General features: G+C 35.4%; 1 protein-coding gene across 8 annotated transcripts in view; it reads left to right on the top strand.

Annotated features, from left to right (window-relative positions):
• WWOX (WW domain containing oxidoreductase) overlaps nt 1-14,348 on the top strand; it is a 510,587-nt gene that overhangs the window by 292,384 nt on the left and 203,855 nt on the right. The gene's annotated exons all lie outside the window — the stretch shown is intronic.

Here is a 14,348-nt window from a genome sequence, read left to right as displayed (position 1 = left end):
TGTGAAATGGAAATTCTGACTGTTTAAAGATCCAGTCCTTGTTGTGTTTTATGGCAAAAGAGGCTTTTTCATAACCTGCTCTCCTTGCCACAAGGAAGCTGTGGTAGTGATTTCTTGACAAATGGTTCAGTATTCACTGGGATGTCAGAATCTGAACTTTGTTTGTATGTGGAAAATGTTTGAGTATTCTTGCGTAGTAAAGCCATTTGAAATGGTCTGGTCCGAGAATAGGTCGTACTGAATATTTGTGGAGAGATGTTAAAATGTTCTTAATAATCACAGATGTAAGGGATTTGCTTGTTTTTCTTTTTGTTTTCAGTGCAATTTAACAAAAACAAATGTGGGTAACTATCAAAACCAAAGATCGTTCACAAGCCAAAAATGCTTCTACTGTTGCCAATCTCTTATGTAGCTTCCATTTAACCTGGAGTAATTATTCCTAAACCAGTGGGACTTTGGTGAGTTATTCTACAGCATAGAAGCAAGGTGGAAAAAGTTCAGGTGGAATGAGATCCAAAGAATGGATGCTGAAGTTGCACAAATTCAGCCTGGAAATAAGCTAGTAATAATAAGTAAAATTCTGTAAACTGAATTTTGTAATAGGAAAGGCACTAAGTTTTGCAAAAATCTTATTTGTGTATATGTGTAACAATTTCCATTACCTGAGCCTTTCCATTAAGATTACCATTCCTTCCAGTATGAAATGAAACAAAACCAGTATCCATTACCACCCCACCTCCCAAAAAAATTAAAAAAATCTGAGCTTTATGTAAGAATTATTACCCAAAAGTCAGTGTGGTTGGATGTTTGTATATAATTACTCCTTCTGAAAAATAGATTCATCATTAATAAGCTTTTTGACATCTTAGATTTTAAAAACTATAAAAAGTGATATACATTTAATAGAGTATAGATTTCTCTCTCTTCTTCTTCATTGCTGTCTTTTTTCTTCTCTGGATAGCCTAAGCAAACTGCACACATCACTGACTGCAGGAGTGTTTTTAAACAGACTAATTGAAATTTAGATGCATTGAGATGTAGATTGTGATCCAGAAAAAAATAAGTTGTAATATTAGATATCACTGCTTTGTTGATTCATGCACTGCATTCTTTCGAATTTCAGAGGGGGTCTGGACTTGCCTACCTGAGCTATAGGTAAATTATGTAAGGGCAGATAGCTGAGGGAGAAGAAAGGATGTGAGAATAAAGAAACAGAGCTGCTGCCCGTGGAAGAACTGAAAAAAAAGCAGAAGATAAATTATGATTAAGGTACAACATTGTGTTAGGTACTGATTCTGTAAGATTTATAACACAAATAACATGGTTTTCTCAGATGAAAGCAGGGTGATCACTCACTAGATTATATGTACAATTAAAACATGTTTTTAAGGAGGATATCCCTTTTTTCAGCTCTGCACTGGTTCTGGCACTAGAAGTTTAAATTTATATACGCTTAGAGATATATATTTAAATTTCTGTACCTCTTAGGGGTAAATAAATATATTAAAATAAGCTATGAGTTGTATAGTACAGTATAACAATGATAAATGATGTTGTGTGTAATTTTTCTACTATTAACATAAAGTAATATAAACTGAAGGACACTAGTCTATTGAGAGAGTTAGTAGCTAATGTTCCATATCAGATGTGGACAATGTCAGGACTGAATACAGATTAGGCAGTGTCCTTTTCTCCCCAGGGGAATTAAACTTTGAGACACCACTGGCTGCCAATGGTTTTACTGCATTTTGTTGGTGCCTGTGGTGTCTTTCTTGGTCTATTAATTCAGAAGCCGTAAATGACAATGTGAGCAAAAAAAAAAAAAGCTTTTCCAGTGGGATGCATTTCATTTATGTGTTCTTGTATCTACAATACCTATTCAATCCATTTTGTCACAATAACTGTTTAAAAAATTGGGTAGATTATCTGTACTTTTGCCTGAACCTTAACAGGATTATTTTTTTTTCTCTTATATGGAGAACATGAAGTGATACTTTTGGAATAATCTGGGAACTTTAAGTATTGAAATGGATTTTCCTCAACCCCTCGTTTTCATGATTTATTTAAAAAATATGGTATTGTGTTATGAAACAGCAGAGAACCTCCAGAAACGTGTACACTCTTAAATACATACTATGTTTACTTGGAAAGCACACATTTTTAAACATTAGAAATACGCTTCAGTAAATTTTAGGAGTTCATTTGCATGTTCTTTAATAACTACATATTTAAAAGCATTTGTAATCAGTAACACGATATGAAAACAAGATTTATTTTTAAGGGTTTTCTGATTGAAAACTGTTTATTTTCTGAGAATATTGTCTCTAACTGGCTAATGCAATAGGATCTCAGCAGCTGTGGTAAAGGAGTGGGGACCATGTGGAAATTCGCACAGGTAAAAATAGGAATATTGGAAATAGCTCTTGTTGCACAAGAGCTATAAGGTAGTTAGTTATTATATTTATTGTCCAGAAAACATGATGATAAAATCAGTAAAGTCTGTGCAACTACCAGATTTTTTTAATGTGAAGTCACATTACAACTAAACTTGTCTACACAGCATGTATGTTTTAAAAAATGTATTTTACAGCACCACATGTTTTATTTTGTTTTTGAAAAAAAAAAAAGATCTTTTCACCATTGCACTGTTATCAAGGGAATACTGTGTTAAGTATTTTTCATCCCTCTGTCCCAAATCCTAAATTCCTATGAAGCAGAAGCCCAGATTTCTTCTATTGACATGCACATTGTTATTCTTCAGGTGGTCTTTGGTATGATACGTTTGTCATGGTTCATAAATTTTATCGTTGCACTAAAAACAGGGTTAGAATATCCTCAGTACAATTATAAAAATGTATTAAAACTGAAAAGGATAAAAATATGGTGCAAGATGAGCTTTTAATGATTGTATAAATGTTCACTGTTCCATGGAAAAAAATGGAGCTTTTCAACATGGGCATAATAGTGAAATGCAAGCTTAGGGCCAAATTTTTTAATCAAAGAAATATGTGGATTTTCAGCATAGAAACTGTGTTTTAGTTTCTGCTTGCAAAGCTGGAGGTGTTAAGGCTGTACGAAGAAGAAAAACTCATGGTCTGCTTTGATTTGTAATGATAGTAGGATATATCCCTTTTCAGACTTCAAGATGCTTTGTCTGGAACAATATGTTGCACTTTGTTCCTTAGCTTAGTATGTATGGGAAATAAATGGTATTGTGAACTAGGCTGCACAATCCAAATTAGCATCCTTGGGAAGATACAGAAGCAGACAGCTGCTATTGAAATGATTTGCTGTTCTGTACTTTACTTTTTCCTGCTAAATGGTGTGCACAAGTATCTGAAGTCCTATTGGCGATACTTAAAGTGAGAGGAAGGAAAACTGAAAATAGTGCCATGAAAAATTGAAATGCCTGGTCCGACCTGACTATGACAATTTTGGAAGGTATTTTATGTGATGATAGAATTGTAGAGGAGATCTATCCTCACTAATACATGGTGCAAGAGACTCTTCTATTATATGTGGTGACATACACAACTCTCTGTAGTACATTATTCATTCAAGGCCCTTTTTGAAAAGGTCTTATGTCCTATATAAAACAGGCTATTATGTGATGCATACGCAAAAGAGGATGGATGTGACATTCCTCTCAAACTATACAAACCCTTTTATCTCACACTACCAAATATACATTACGGATTATTTTTTCCAGTAAAATAATTTGAATTTAAAATTTAGAGTACACTAAGTGTATTGTATCTTAAAAGAGACTTGTTTGCAAAATATAAGAGATTTAATGTGAGCATATAAACTGCCATAATCTATTTGGAAAGATTTAACAACATTATAACATATATTTCCTTCAATTAAGTTTTCATTTCTCCTCTTATTGTGTTTTTGAGTATCTTTTGTTGACACTTCTTTATTTGCTGCCACATATTCTATCCACTTGTTCTCAGCATAGCAGTATCTCCACCGTGAATTCTGTTGCTGGTGTTATGGTGTTCTTATTCATTTGCATTTAAACATCAATTACCCGAATATAATGCATGTCGATAATACTAAGTACATTGGAATGGAATGTACCAAGTAAGTTATACTAAATCTTCTTCTGTACTAAATTTTCTTCTACCCGTGTTTTACTGACTCCATACAATTCTTTGTGCTTTCATGTAATATTGAATGACATGGTACAGAACTTTCTCCTGCTCTTAATATTCATTCACATTCTTAAGACACTTCAATCTGTCCTTGCTTCTGAATACAGGCATTACATTATTGGAAAGTTTGAGAACTTCACTTTACCTTTTGTTTTGTTTTGTTTGGAAAAGAACCAATAATAGGGCACATCACTACAGTAACCAAATGACGATCCCGGAATTATGCTTTATGTGTGGGTACCTAGATGAATTAGGGGCAGCTGGAAGGATGCCAGGGATTGGAGTTATCCCCAGTGTTCTTCCATGTTGCTTGTTGAATGCTTTCTCTTCTGGGACTGTTTCTTCAGAAAGTAATTAAAAATCTTACAGTACTGTTTTTTTCCACTCTACCCATGAAGCCTGACTTCATTCATAACATGAACTCGACTACAGGCTTCAAGGGAAAACAAAGAATTGTAATTATAAATACAAAAGTTCTCAGTTTAGAACTTTTCCTTCAGTTTAGATGCAATAATAGTAGCTTTATTCCTTTTTTGAAAGAAAAGACCTGCTACAAGAGCTTACATCCATAATTTTAATCAAAGGTTCAGTACAGACAAAGCAATAGGATTCTCAATGTGCAAGAGCACTAGTGGGAAACCAAACAAAAACCCTGTTAATGTGTGAAGCAGAAAAGCTAAGCAACATATAGCTGATGTAGAGGTTACTGAAATATATTCAAGCACAGACTTAAAGACGTGGGATATGAAATCTTCTTCTTGAGAGCTGGGTTTCCTCTGAGCCCATCCTGTCTTGCAAGCAGCGTTACGGCTCTGGAGGTGAAAGATAACCCTTCTCGTGCAGTCCATAAAAATGGTCACTACCGACTTAGAAAATTAACGTTGACTAAAGAGTGCTAAGCACCCTTTAACCCCTGGTTTTGTTGTGACTTTAAGGTATTTAGCAAAGTATAAATCACTTATCTGGAAGAGAACTGAAAACTTCCAGTGCTATGTGGCTGCCAAATAAAGTTACTGCAACGTACCCGATTAGCAATCCAGCTGCACACTTTATTGAGCTATATTACATTAATTTCTCTGTGGTCAAGGTATTTACATGAGTAATACACACCTGTGTTAAAGGCAAAATGCAAAACCTACAGAATTTTCAGCCCCTCCTTTATGCATTTTCTACTGAATGTGTTGCTCACTCAATAATAAATTCAGAGGGCTGACAGTGTCTAAGTCTGCTGCTCCTTTGCCCTCAATTTCAGTGAGATGGGCCATTGAAAACTCATTACAAGCTGTTTAGACTCTGACTTTGACTTTTGCTCAGCAGTGAACAAAATTAACAGCTCTTGGAGGTAGCAAAAAAGGCACCGAGCCAAAAAAAAAAAAAAAAAAGAAATGATGAGAAAAGACATTTGATATTATCTCTATTAGTCATGCAAACAAGCTTAAGTCCAAAAGTACATGTGTCCTGCACATGGCTGTAATTGTGTAGCCTTTGTTGCTTTCATCCTTTCTCTCACCTTTTAATACCAAGTAAGGAGGCTCACCTGCATGGCAAATATACACCCTAGAATTTGCTTGCACGTCAAGCAACAAGCTTTTGAGTGTAACAGAATTGCTTCATAAATTTAACTATCACTTTCAAAATTCTGTTTTTTTTTCTAATATAGTGCTTGATAGTTTTTTATGTGATAATTTTAAAATGCTGTTTATAGCAAAAGTTACCTTGATAGGTAGATTCATAGGGAAAAAAATGATAGGTGGCTAGATATACATGGTCTAAATCATCAATACTAAAATTGCATTTAAAAACAATTTACTCATTTTCACTCAAACCATTTGGATTTTTTCTAATCCTGAGAATGACATTTATTTATAATTTGAATGACAAAAATATTTGTCACGTACCTAATAATGACGGTCCAGTCATTTTTAGTTTCTCAGCAACTGCTAGAGAATTATCTTGCATGACAAGTATGGACTCTGGTAATAAACTTTAGGTCTTGATCACTTTACCTGCTAAACATTTATGGCTTGTTATTTTAATAGGTATAATGTTTCCTCATGACCCAATTTGTTTTTTTTTTTTTTTTAACGTTCTTCTGTGAGAAATCAGAAAAAGAAGCTTGGTACCAAGTGATGATTGAAATCAGTACAGTAAAACCTTTGGGAAAGTCAGTCCAAACAATTCATGAAACAGTTATCTTCAGCTAGTTCATTACAGAAAGAAAGGGGCTACAAATACTAGGAAATAATAAAAATTAATGAGTATTATATTAATCAAGTTAAGCTTCACTCACATGCTATATTTGGTTTAAATGAAGTTGCCTTTTTTTCTCAATTTTCCAGGTTGTGAGGCTGAAGTAAAACATGGTTAAGCATGATTTTAGGGTCATTCAGAAAGTCCACTATTAGAAAGAGGATTGGAATTTGAAACCACCTTGGTTTTCAGTTTTCTTGTTCTGATCTTTAAACCACAGAAACTCTGACCTTCATATCTGATAAGGTTAAAAATAGATAAAATAATATTTTTTTCTGCTTATCAGTCATCATTTTGCTTAGGTTGGCATCCCACTGCTGTATCTAGTGATAACTACACATACTTGAATTCCAGTGTAATCGCAGCCCCCAGGATCCATCATGATTGTACTGCTGAATATTGTTATAATTTTTTTTGTTAAACAGTAGTGATTACTTCATCTTGTTGGCCTTCCAAAAATGTACTCCGCATACTTGATTTTACTTCAAAATTGCAGCCTTTTGTTCTGAAGTGTTCCTACCTCACAAGTACTGTAAGCTATTGCATTGTATCTTACATCCTTTAATGGGTAGGACAAAAATGTGTATAGGTAAACATTTCAAATATTATTTCAGTTTTATATGACAGTATTTACATATACATATTTAATGTATGTATCTTTGTTATTAGTTTACTTGTTTTAATTCCTCTGAATCACAAAGTGCATAGAACTGGTGAAGGTCAGGCAGGAAAGAGATTAGCAGCATCTTATACCACAATGTCAAAATACTTAAAAGTGTTTACAGTGCCCACTGACACACAATGAATTTAAGACCGGGAGACTGAAGCAGAAATAAAACTATTCTTATTCTTCTAAACCAGAACAGGGACCTTAGTGGTTTATGGTTGTTTTAAGGTCCATTAATCCTTGAATCATGAGGCTGTGTAAAAAAATGACAGCTTTAACATTCAGTTCCTGGGTTTATTTAAAATGTTTTTACTTCAACACTGTTTCTAATTAATAACAGTGCCTATACGACCTGATTTAAATGTATCAGAAACACAGGGATGTGGCTTCACGTTCCTTCGTAGGACGTTTTATCATTTACTGCAGCAGCGTTCAGCCTGAATTGAGTGGTGCCAGCTCTTCACAGGGAAGAGCTTACTCTAACAGAGAGAAAATCAGATACTGTACTTTAATGTATTTCAGCCTTTCTATTTATGGATTTATTTGGGGGTCTGGGTAAAGGCAATATGGTTTTGAAGCCAGATGACAGAGCAATTATAGAAGTGTGAGTGTGCTCATACAGCATGTTCGTGCTCGAGTTTCTACCACTGTTTACCTCTCAGGTCCTTTGCTGATCCCTAAAAAATAAGTCACTGGAAGACAACATCTAGAAAAACATTGTGTAAAATAGTGTGTTGAAAACTAAATTGAAGTGACTGGTTTTAGAGAACATGGCAGAGGTGTTCTTTTAATGTAAACTGCAATCTGACGGGAATGCTTTTGATAAAGTTTTTGTAATAGGGAGTGTTGTACTTCAGCATATATGCTGCTGAAATCTACTGTTTTCTCTTTGACCTGTGATCAAGATCAACAGAACAGCACTGTAAAAGTTTTAGGTTTATGTATTGATCATTATTTTTTATTTTTCAAAAATGCCAATTTCTCTGATGAATTGAAAGAAGATATATTTTCTGTGCACCAGAGTAATTCTCTCTACCAGTATGCTTCTTCTAAACAGATGCTCACAGAGACAAATATGTGGTCTGAACCAGAAAATATTTTTAAAATAATCATTTGAAAACTCTAAACTAAGCGGTATTAAACACAGCATTGGCAGGAAAAGAGTTAGCCTTTGGCCCTAAGTAGTTCATAGTTCAATGAAAAGATCTGGAGTAATCCATTAAAAAAAAAAAAAAGGGAAAAAAAAAAAAAAAGGTCCTCTTACCTCAGCAGGCTAGAAGGCATCTTGTTTCTCAGTGTAACTTTACTGTGATTTAGATTTCTCTGGTTGCAATGGGCTGTATTAGGAGAGACAAACTATCTGAGATGCCCAACAACATGGCTGTTCTCTTTCCCAACAAGTAGATGATAAATGCAAGCCAAATAAAAAGGCTGTGGAATACAATCCTGTATTTGGGCGCAGGAAAATTTTATGTAAGGCTTAGACCAGATAAAATGACTCTACCTAATAGGAATTTTGAGCAGATTTGGGTTTGTAGATGTCTTCCAAACAGGATATAAATCATGAGAGATACTGAAGGCACTTAATGTCCTCAGCAGTAACTATTTATCTCTTTTCAGTTCATACCAAGGCAGTTGTCAGCAATGTCCTTTCCCCCATTACTTTTTGCCTTACCTCTTGCCATTCAATGTACAATACAGGGATGTCATAGCTACTTGGGAAACACAAAATACAATGTTATGCCAATAAAATAATTCTGTATGTCACAGTAACTTGTAACTCTGTTCTTAAAATGATAAAAAAAAACAAACAAACAAAACAAAAAAAACCTTCCTCTATTGAGGTCCCAAGATAAGCTATTCAGAACTGCTTACCATGTCAGTTAACACCACAAATTACTTTACCATTATTAAATGTCTCTCATCTGGTGATGTCCTTTAGCGTCTGGATTTAGGCATGTGGGAAAACGCGCTTGACGGAGCAGCTCAGATTCAAATAAATTGAACAATATATATATATATTTTTTTCAGTAAGGTTAGTTTCTCTGAAAGTACTATCCTCTGGTGTGGTATGATTGTACTTCAGATGTTAATTTCTGTATATTCCTTATATTCTTGTGTGTTCCGTAATTGGCCTACATAAAATCAGTGAAATGTATTTGCTGTTACTAAATTACTAAGTCAGCCTTAGCCTTTACAAGCTTGTTTGGCATTAAGAAATTATTTTTCGAGAAGTGGGAATGAACAAACAAAAGCAAGTGGGTGCTTACTCTGTGAGCAATTCATCTTTGCCATTAGAATGCCAGGTGCCGGAAAGTCAGGAATTAAACATTTTGCCTAGAAAATAAATAGGTGGAAGCAAATGCAAAAGATGCTGATGTGCGCATCAGAGAGAACCTTTATTTGATGAGCAATAACTCTATGAAATTTCCATCTGATATTTGGAATCTTTTATTATTATAAATATTATTTTAAAGTATTCAGTATTTATGTTTCTGGAGATACTGTAAATCTTGCTTGGGAAATATAAATAATAAAGACATCATTTAACATTTAAGATGATTTAAGAATTTAAGGTAAAGTTAAGGAAAAAAAGGCAGCTTGGGTAAGTTATGATGTGAAAGGCTTAAATACTTTTAGTGTTAAAATCACAACTGGTGCTGTATGTTACTGAAGAGAAAATATCATGCCATGCAAAATGATGGTACTGCACTGTCTGTGATATCATTCTGTGCAAGTACCTGGCTGCTGCAAAAGGGCCACTCCCCTGGATCCTTATTACTGTGTACATGGTCTCTTTCCACTATCGAGAACGGCATAACATCTGTATCATGTGGGTCTAAATGAGGCCATGGCACAGTTTTCATCAAGCATTACATATATTATAAGCTAAGGAAAGAAAAACGTGATATAATTGGCATTTTTCTGCAGAGCAACTGACAGTGCTTTACAACTTATTTTCAGCAAGTGTTATGCGGATACTTTTGTTTCTGGGAAGTGACAGTGACTCGTAAAGGAGGACACTGTAAAGCAGATTAGCTTTTCCAGCAGGAGTAATGCCATTATGACATTCTCTTGGACACTTTTCATAGTATGCAGGAAAACCTGAGTGCATTTTTTTTTTTAAGATAAATTACAGCACAAGAACAAAAAAAGACAAGTACTCTGTCATCTTGGCATAATGCTAGGGATTTGTGACTATCCATGCGTACTGCCTATACTGCACTGTACATTTACACGAAGAAGAAATATTACTGGTCTTTCCTGCTGCAACGTGTTCAGAACACAATAGTTAATGTAGTGTCCATTAAAACATCTTTATTTTCAATGGCTTTATAACTCTGATAAAAAGTCTTGGTGATCTTTAATAGGACAGAAAATCTGCCCAGCAGGGAGTTATTTTACAAAATCTTTAAAATGAAATGTCAACTTAAAAACAAAGTCTTTCTTTGTTATTAGTATAAAACATTTATACAAATGTTAGCATGCACGTGTATTGCTGACTCCTACACACCTATATAAAGTTTTTGTTAGTTTTGTGGGTAAATGAACCTAGTGTCAGAAAGTTGTTTTTCTACTTAAACCTTGATTGCATGACACTTTTTTTTAACTTTCCCTATGTTCAGGATAGGATGTTTTCTTAGAAGTCAACTGGGTATCATAATCCAGATATGAAAAAGTTCTTGCAAGTCATTTCAGAGATATCTAAATTTATTTATTATTATTTTTTAATCTTTTCACTTGAAAGAATTACAGCTCATTCAGGAAAAACATAGGCATGTGTTTCAGGCTTGTGAAAACTGCTGCAATCTCTTTGCCATTGAATGATGGGGTCAATTTACTGACGTCAAATGATCCAGCTCTGCTGGTTTCACTGGGACCTCACAATCTCACAGTGATACTGAACTTGGACTGTGATTGGAATGGAAAAGGGGAGATTTTTCTCTGTCCCAGATTTCTGCAGCTTTGCTGGAAAATCTCTATACAACAGGACTGCTGCTATTTTGTCAGGATAATTTTCCTCAAGGCTTAAGTCAACAGCAGATTGTTTAGTTTTTCCCATTCCCGGGGTTCCCATTCCTTCCTGTTTTGCCCTTTTTCCCTTGACTTTAAAGAGAGAGACACTCCTCCTGCTTTTGTCCCATTTTTCACCTCCAGGAGGTGGTAATTCTATTGCTCAAATGGATTCCTGCTGGTTGCCAACACAACCATGTAATTCTGAAGGGAGAAAAATGCCTTATCTGCAGTTTTGATTTAAAGCAATTTCTTGAAAACATAATAAAGTTTCTCACCAATGGCATTAAAGTTAATAATCCTTAATGTTGAAAAGTGGTGGTTAAAAGAAATGAATAAGCACTTGAAGGTTGCACTCTTTTATTTTAGCAGATAGGGACTCACTTTGGGTTAGATTACAGCCGTACCTAGTGCTGTCAGGAAGGGAGGGAACGGAGAGGATTGTTGCTGGGTCTGTCTTGAGCCCATTCACAGCACCATCCCATCAGCTTGGGTGAGGACAAGGTGGTGACCAGGAAACCCTCATCAGGGCTTTTGGTCCCCAAAGGAGATAGCACTGAGAGTGAGAGGAAGAAAATAAATCTGACCTCTCTCTTCTTCAGCAAAGTACAGACAGCTGCCTCTTCCCTGGCTTGCAAAGCTTTGGGCTCCATCACTGGACACTTCTGGGCTTTGCTTAATTACTGTTTCCATGTGATTTTTTTTCTTCTGCCTCTCACATGAAAGAGCGTATGACCTAGATTCAGGCACTGGAAAGTATCTTCCTCAGTGTCCTTGACGTGGAGTAAAGTGAGGCTTCATTTGACTAAAAAGGGGTATTTTGTTCCTCAATACTCTTTATGCTAAAGTGTCTTGATTTATTTTAAATGTGTATTTTCTTTAGCTTGTAGTATTGTATTTTCCCAAAAAGGCAAGTCCAGCTGGCTTCCTCTACTTTAAAGGCTTCCTTTATATATATGCCTCAAATTCCTGTTTAAATATCTTCTTTCTAAGCTATGTGAACTTAGGTCCTATAAGCTCCTACTTTTTAGTCCACGAATCAGCTTCTCTGCTTTTCTTAATACCTTTTCAAGTGCTATATTAATATCATTTTATAAGGTGGTGACACAATATTCTGGCTGGGCTTTGCAAGAGAATTAAATAATCTTGTTCTAACTTCAATGAACATGCGTTCCCATTCTAGGCAACTTTGGGTATAAGCATTCAACAAAGAGGACTTGTGCTTCCTGTCACCATTTTTTCCCTATCGTTTCATCCTTTTTCTTTTTTTCTTTTTTTTTACTGATAAGCTTGCCATCATGCCAAAGTCCTTTTTGAATTCCATCTGCTCTACATCAATCATTTATTTGGTATTTGTTTACTTCAAAACAATGTGTGGTACTTTACATGTGTCAATGTTAATTTCATACATCATGAGTCAGTCAATTTGGGTTTAGGGAGGAGGCCCAAACCCTAGCTGTTGGTTGGTTTTGGTTTGGTTTTGTTGTTGCATTGTGTGTGGGTTTTTTGTTTTTGTTTGCCACTTCCGTGTTTCGCTCTTGCTGCTTATTGTGCAATGTCAGCAAACACAGCTAGGGTAGAGTTGCCTTTTTTTTTTTTTGACTAGGTCAATTGTCTAGATTAGATACTGCAGAGGTCTGTAGTAACTTTTGGGGAACAATGCTTGCTAAAACCCCATAAGCACTGCTTATCTCATGTGAGTGTATGTGTGTGGATGTACGCATCCCAAAATGTGCATCACTGTTTTAGAGCTTAATAACCCGAAAGACTGGGTTAGCTGAATTCTAACCTGCTGCTGAGCCTGCAGTCATCCCTGATACGAGAAGTTTTGGGCTTAATGTTCACAGTTTAAAAGGATTGCTTGGTATGTTTGGTCAAAGCAAAAATACTTTTTGAAGGAAATTCAGTGTTGTATTTAAAGAATTCATATTTTTGCTAATAACCTTGAATGCTGCAACTGTGTGAGCCGCCACTAATCTGAACCAAGTGTTTGAAGCAGCAAGCTACTTCAGGAGCGTGTCTGCAGGTGTGTCTATAGCCCTGGATGCACACATCCATGCACAAGTCTATCCACACAAATTGTTTTCCAGCAAATTTATCATCAGACAAAACTCCGTCACTTGAAACTTCGGCTAAAAGTATTCTGACAGTCTGAGAAAATTACATCTTCACTTGTGAAGCAGTTGTTTTTGGCAACAACCTCCTTAAACAGTTGGTCAGCCTGAGTTGGTTGGGATCTTGTGTTTTGTAAATTCTTGCCAGTTGCTGTCCACCAGATTACTACTGTATTAATTCTCTTATAGCCTGTCTGTTAGGAGAATAGAGATTATTTTAGATGTTACACATTAAGGCTTAAGTTGACAGATTTAACAGCTATTTATCTCCAGGGAAAATGGTCTTTCTGAGTTTTTGAGTTAGCAAATGCTCCCTGCTGATATCCATTGCTCTTTTACATGTGTGCCAGGCCCCCTGGAAGTAATTAGCAGCAGGATAAATACCTGGAAGATTATAAGGTTTACATTTTATTAAACATTTTTGAATTTCAATACCTTCCTTGTCATGAAAGCACTTCTGATAGTGAGCATAGACTCTCTAATAATGACACAAATCATATTACTCTCAGCCATTTATCAGCATTCATACCGTTTTGCCCCTGCAAAAGTATTCTGTGATTTATTTTTAAAAGTAATAATCCGAGGGATGCAGCAGTACTTAGCAGAAATGAGATGAGACAAAATTAGTGAACAAATGATGTAAAAGGCCTTATTTAGTACTTCAGTTGAATTTGTATATAAAAGTATTTATTTGTTGTAATCTACGTTACATAAAGTACAGCTAATTAATCTGTAACTCGGTGTTCCAAGTGACACTGAAGAGGCAGATGCTCTAGTTTCTGAAGACTGAGATTTGCCAGGTTGGTCATCATAAACTGTTTTAAATAGAAATAGGCAGTTATATGAATCTACCAGGACTCACCCAAATTATTCTTTCAGGTTTCTCTACGGGTCTTCCTTTGATTGTCAGGTTGTCTGACTCGTCCCAGTTTCTCTGTGTGTTGTGGTGGCTATATTAGATCCAGCTGTGTTTTTTTGCATATGCTTGAATGGAAAGTGGGCCTATGAGTTAGGCTGCTTGGGTTGCTCATCTCAGGAAGAGAACAGAATTGTATTACGACATAGTCATAAAAGAAATAGAGCAAAGCATGAAAAAAAGTATAATTTGTATTTACATCGTAACAGTTAGAGTGCACAAAGCTAAGA

The sequence above is a fragment of the Anser brachyrhynchus genome (genome assembly GCF_964034855.1).
Source record: "Anser brachyrhynchus genome assembly, chromosome: 12".
Classification (NCBI taxonomy): domain Eukaryota; kingdom Metazoa; phylum Chordata; class Aves; order Anseriformes; family Anatidae; genus Anser; species Anser brachyrhynchus.
The sequence above is the reverse complement of the archived record's forward strand: the minus strand, read 5'-3'. Positions and strand labels throughout refer to the sequence as shown.